Source organism: Callorhinus ursinus, unplaced genomic scaffold (assembly GCF_003265705.2).
Source record: "Callorhinus ursinus isolate GAN/ISIS: 27379988/994484 unplaced genomic scaffold, GSC_fseal_2.0 scaffold1, whole genome shotgun sequence".
Lineage (NCBI taxonomy): Eukaryota > Metazoa > Chordata > Mammalia > Carnivora > Otariidae > Callorhinus > Callorhinus ursinus.
The window spans coordinates 57,604,163-57,610,162 of NW_027397063.1; the positions used below are offsets into that span (position 1 = coordinate 57,604,163).

General features: G+C 37.6%; 1 protein-coding gene across 9 annotated transcripts in view; it reads right to left on the reverse strand.

The window, feature by feature from the left end:
- The window catches only part of GOLGB1 (golgin B1), a 98,257-nt gene that overhangs the window by 20,788 nt on the left and 71,469 nt on the right, over positions 1-6,000 (reverse strand). The gene's annotated exons all lie outside the window — the stretch shown is intronic.

A 6,000-nucleotide genomic window follows, 5' to 3' on the forward strand; every position in this document is an offset into this window, starting at 1 on the left:
GGGTGGAGACATAGTCGGAAACCAAGCTGATCCATGAGACTGTCCATGGGAAGGAGGGGCACTACAAGCACAGAGAAGGGACAGGGGCAGACTCCACACCAGGCATCCCAGTCACAGGGACCTGCATTGGGGAACAAATCCCCATAACATTTGGCTTTGAGAACCAGAGGGGGTTAATATCCGGAGTTCTTACAAGCAGTTGGGCTTACCACCTGAACTTTAAAAATTAGCAGATTGGCTCTGGGAGAGCTGGAGGGCAAGAGGAAACTGAGTCCCTGCCAATAAACAGCACAACAAGCAGTCCCGCTGAGATACAGCATAAAAGCAGCACTTTGGAAAATGCCTGGGGTATACAGGAAGGAGATTCATTTATTAATCTCAGAGTGTGTACTGGAGGGTCAGGGATCGTTGGGAGACTTTTCCAAGAACAAAGGAGCTGGCGGGAACCATTTCCCTCCCACCCCTCAGCCTACATATACAGACACCTGCAGGAACCAGCACAGCACAAACACTTTCCACGTGGATTGCTAACAGTGCGCCCCACGCCTGGGCTCTTCTGTAGACTCACCCCCTCCAACCTGGCCTCAGCAGGAGTATATCCAAAGTGGTGCCACAAGTGTGGCATTGTGCAAGCAGCCCCAACAGGGACCAGTACCACTCTAAAGTGACTCCTGTACAAGGGAGAGGGGGAAGATAACCACACATAATAGTTTAACTGCAGCCTTATCAGCGGGCTGGGAGCAGACATCTAGTCTGACTGCGGGCCCCACCCACCAACAAAAGTCTCCAAGGCGATAACACAGCGAGAGCACCCTGGAGTTCAGTGCAACCACAACTCTGGCAAAAACCTGGTCTGACCCAACTCAAGCCCAAGGCAGCCCCAGAGTGGCCCATTAACAATACAGGGACCAAACTCTGCCCAAAACAGCCAAAGAGAGCCATTGCAGATGACTACACTGAAGGCAAACCAGCTCAGCCATAATAGGAGGGTATATACAATACACATGAGACACCCTGGAAGTGCCAGGTGCTGGTGAACAAGGGACACTGCACTACAGAGCATCATAGGACCTCTTCTTTATAAGGCTGCTACTTGCAACAGCTGACTTGATGTTGCTGACTTTCCTAACATATAGACATGAAATTAAAAATACACTAGAGAGAATAAATAGTAGACTAGAGAAAAGAAAAGTACAGATCAGTGACCTGGAGGACAGAGTAAGGGAAAACAATCAAGCTGAACAGAAAAAAGAAAGAAGATTAATACAGAATGAGAATAGATTAAGGGAACTCAACCACATCTTCAAAAGTAACAACATTTGCATTACACAGATCCCAGAAGAAGAAGAGCAAGAAAAGGGGGCAGAAAATTTATTTGAAGAAATAATAGCTGAAAATTTCCCTAATCTGGGGAAAGATACATAAATCCAGATCCAGGAGGCACAGAGAGCCCCCAACAAAATCAACCCAAGGAGGTCGACACCAAGACACACAGTAATTAAAATGGCAAAAAAAGTAATGATAAAGAATTTTAAAAGCAGCAAAAGTAAAGAACACAGTACATACAAGGGAAAGCCCATAAAGTTATCAGCTGATTTTTCAGCAGAAACATTGCAGGCCACAAGAGAGTGGCATGATACATTCAAAGTGCTGAAAGAAAAAAACTGCAACCAACAATACTCTATCCAGCAAAGCTGTCATTCAGAATAGGAGGAGAGATAAAGAGTTTCCCAGACAAATGAAAGTTAAAGAAATACATCACCATTAAACCAGTCTTACAAGAAATGTTAAAGGGGATTCTTCAAGTGGAAAGGAAAGACCATACGCAGGAATAAGAAAAGTAGGAAACACAAAAGCAGTAAAATTAAGTATAGCTATAAAAACCAGTCAAGGGTTTCACAAAATAAAAATATGTAAAGTATGACACTATACCTAAAACATGAAGGGGAGAGGAGTAAATTTTGGCACTTTTAAATGGGTTCTAACTTAAGCAACAATCAGGGTGCCTGGGTGGCTCAGTCGTTAAGCATCTGCCTTCAGCTCAGGTCATGATCCCAGAGTCGTAAGACTGAGCCCTAAATGAGGCTCCCTGCTCAGTGGGGAGCCTGCTTTTCCCTCTCCCTCTGCCTGCTCCTCCCCCTGCTTATGCTCTCTCTTTCTCTCTCTGTGTCAAATAAATAAATAAAATCTTAAAAAAAAAAAAACTTAAGCAACAATCAACTTAATACAGATTGTCATATGCATAAGATGTTATATATAAACCTAATGCTAACCACAAATCAAGAAACCAGTAATAGATATACAAAAAATAAAGGAATCAAAGTATATCACTAAAGAAAGCCAGCAACCCATGAGAAAAGAGAGCAAGAGAGGAAAGGAACAGAGATCTACAAAACAACTGTAAAACAAGTAACAAAAATAGCAATACATACATACCTATCAATAATTACTTTGAATGTAAATGAACTAAACCCTCCAATCAAAAAACATAGGGTGACAGAATGGATAAAAAAACAAGACCCATCTAGATGCTGTCTGCAAGAGACTCATTTCAAACCTAAAGACATCTGCAGATTGAAAATGAAGGGGATGGAGAAACATTTATCATGCAAATGGATTTCAAGAAAAATCCAGGGTAGCAATACTTACAGTGGACAAAATAGACTTTAAAATAAAGACAGTAACAAGAAACAAAGAAGAACATTACATAATCATAAAGGGAATAATCCAACAATATGTAACAACTGTAAATATTTATGCACCCAATATGGAAGCACCCAAATAGATAAAGCAGCTCACAACAAACATAAAGCAAGTAGTTGATAGTAATACAACAATAGTAGGAGACAATACCCCACTGAAATAAAGGGATAGATCATCCAAACAGAAGATCAACAAGGAAAAAGGAACAGTGGCTTTGAATGACACATTGGACCAGATGTATCTAACAGGTATATTCAGAACATTCTATCCTAAAACAGTGGAATACACACTTTTCAAGTGTACATGGAACATTCTCCAGAAAGGATCACATATGAGGCCACAAAACCAGTCTCAAATTCAAAATAACAGAAGTCATATCATGCACCTTTTCTGACAATGCTATAAAACTAGAAATCAACCCCAAGAAAAAATCTGGAAAGAACAGAAATACGTGGAGATTATATAACATGCTACTAATGAATTAGTCAACAAAGAAATCAAAGAGGAAATCAAACAGTACACAGAGACAAATGAAAATGAAAACACAACAATCCAAAATCTTTGGGATGCAGCAAAAGCAGTTCTAAGAGGGAAGTTTATAGTAATATAGGCCTACCTCAAGAAGCAAGAAAAATCTCAAATAAACAACCTAAACACTCAAGGAGCTAGAAAAAGAACAAACAAAACCCAAAACCAATAAAAGGAGGGAAATAATAAATTAGAGCAGAAATAAACAAAATGGAAACTAAAAATAGAATAGGACAGATTGCTGAAACCAGGAGGTAGTTCCTGGAAAAGATCAACAAAAATGATAAAATGTTGGCCAGACTCATCAAAAAAGAGAAGGGGGTGGAGAGGGAGAGAGGACTCAAACAAAATCAGAAATGAAAGAGGAGAAATATCTGACATCACAGAAATACAAAGATTATAAGAGAATATTATGAAAAATTGTGTGTCTACAAATTGGACAACCTAAAAGAAATGGATAAATTCATAGAAACATGTAACCTATCAAAACTGAAGCAGGAAGACATAGAATATTTGAACAGACTGATAACCAGCAAAGAAATTGAATCAGTAATCAACAAACTCCCAACAAACAAGACAGCTTCACAGGTGAATTCTAACAAATATTTGAAGAGTTAATCCTGTTTGTCTCAAACTATTCCAAAAAGTAGAAGTGGTAGGGAAGCTCCCAAATTCACTGTATGAGGTTAGCATTACCCGGATTCCAAAACCAGATAAAGACACCATAAAAAAAGAGAACTACAGGTCAACAACGCTGATGAACATAGATGCAAAAATCCTCAAAAAATATTGGCAAACTGAATCCAACAATAAATTAAAAAAATCATTTGCCATGATCCAGTAGAATTTACTCCTGGGATGCAGGGTGGTTCAATATTCACAAATGAATCAACATGATACACCACATCAATAAGAGAAATGATAAGAACCATACGATCTTTTCAATAAATGAAGAAAAAGCATTTGACAAAGTACAGCATCCATTCATGATAAAAACCCTCAACAAAGTAGGTTTAAAGGGAACATACCTCAACATAATAAAGGCCTTATATGAAAAACCCACAGCTAACATCATACTCAATGGGAAAAATGGAGAACTTTTCCCCTGAGTCAGGAACAACACAAGGATTTTCTCTCTCACCACTTTTATTCAACATAGTACTAGAAGTCCTAGCCACAGCAATCAGATAAGAAAAAGAAAGAAAAGGCATCCAAATTGGTAAGGAAGAAGTAAAACTTTCAATATTTGCAATATTTGACATGATACTATATAGAAAACCCTAAAGATGCCACCCCAAAACTACTAGAACTGATAAATGAATTCAGTAAAGTTACAGTATACAAAAATCAATATACAGAAATCTGTTGATGTCTATATACTTAATGAACCAACAGAAAGAGAAACTGATAAAACAATTCCATTTACAATTGCAACCAAAAATGATAAAATACCTAAGAATAAAATTAACCAAAGAGGTGAAAGACCTGTACTCTGAAAACTATAAAACACTGGTGAAAGAAATTAAAGATGACACAAACAAATGGAAAGATATTACATGCTCATGGATTGGGAGAGCAAATATTATTAAAATGTCAATACTACCCAAAGCAATCCATAATCGAATACAATTCCTATCAAAATGCCAATAGCATTTTTCACAAAACTAGAAAAAATAATCCTAAAATTTGTGTGCAACCACTAACAACCCTGAATAGCCAAAGCAATCTTGAAAAGGGGGGTACCCCCACTATCCCAGATTTCAAGCTATACTACAAAGCTGTAGTAATCAAAACAGTATGGTACTGACATAAAAACAGACACATAGGTCACTGGAACAGAACAGAGAGCCGAGAAACAAACCCATGATTATTGGTCAATTAATGTACAACGAATGAGGCAAAAATATGCAATGGGAAAAGGACAGTTTCTTCAACAAATGCTGAAATGGGAATTGAATGGGAAACTGGACAGCTACAGGCAAAAGAATGAAACTGGATCACTTTCTTACACCATACACAAAAATAAATCCTAAATGGATTAAAGACCTAATTGTGAGACCTGAAACCATAAAAATCCTAGAAGAGAGCACACGCAGTAATTTCTTTGACATTGGCCCTAGCAACGTTTTTCTAGATATGTCTCCCAAGACAAGGGAAACAAAAGCAAAAATAAACTATTGGGACTACATCAAAATAAAAAGTTTCTGCATAGCAAAAGAAATAATCAACAAAAAAAGACAACCTATTGAATGGAAGAAGGTGTTTATAAATGATATATCCACTAAAGGGTTAGTATCTAAAATACATAAAAAAAAAACTTATAAAACTTAACACCAAAAAAAAAATTCAATTTAAAAATGGGCAGAAGACATGAACAGGTATTTTTCCAAAAAAGACATACAGATGGCCAACAGACACATGAAAAAATACTCAACATCACTAATCATGGGAGAAATGCAAATCAAAACCACAATGAGGTATCGCCTCACACCGGTCAGAATGGCTAAAATAAAAAACACAAGAAACAACAAGTGTTGGCAAAGATATGGAGGAAAAGGAACGCCTGTGCACTGTTGATGCAAATGTAACTAGATGCAACTGGTGCATCCACAGTGGAAAACAGTAATGGAAGTTCCTCAAAAAATTAAAAATCGAATTACCATATGATCCAGTAATTCTACTACTGGGTATTTACCCAAAAAACACAAAAATACTAATTAGAAAAGATATATGCATTCCTATGTTTATAGCAGCATTATTTACAATAGC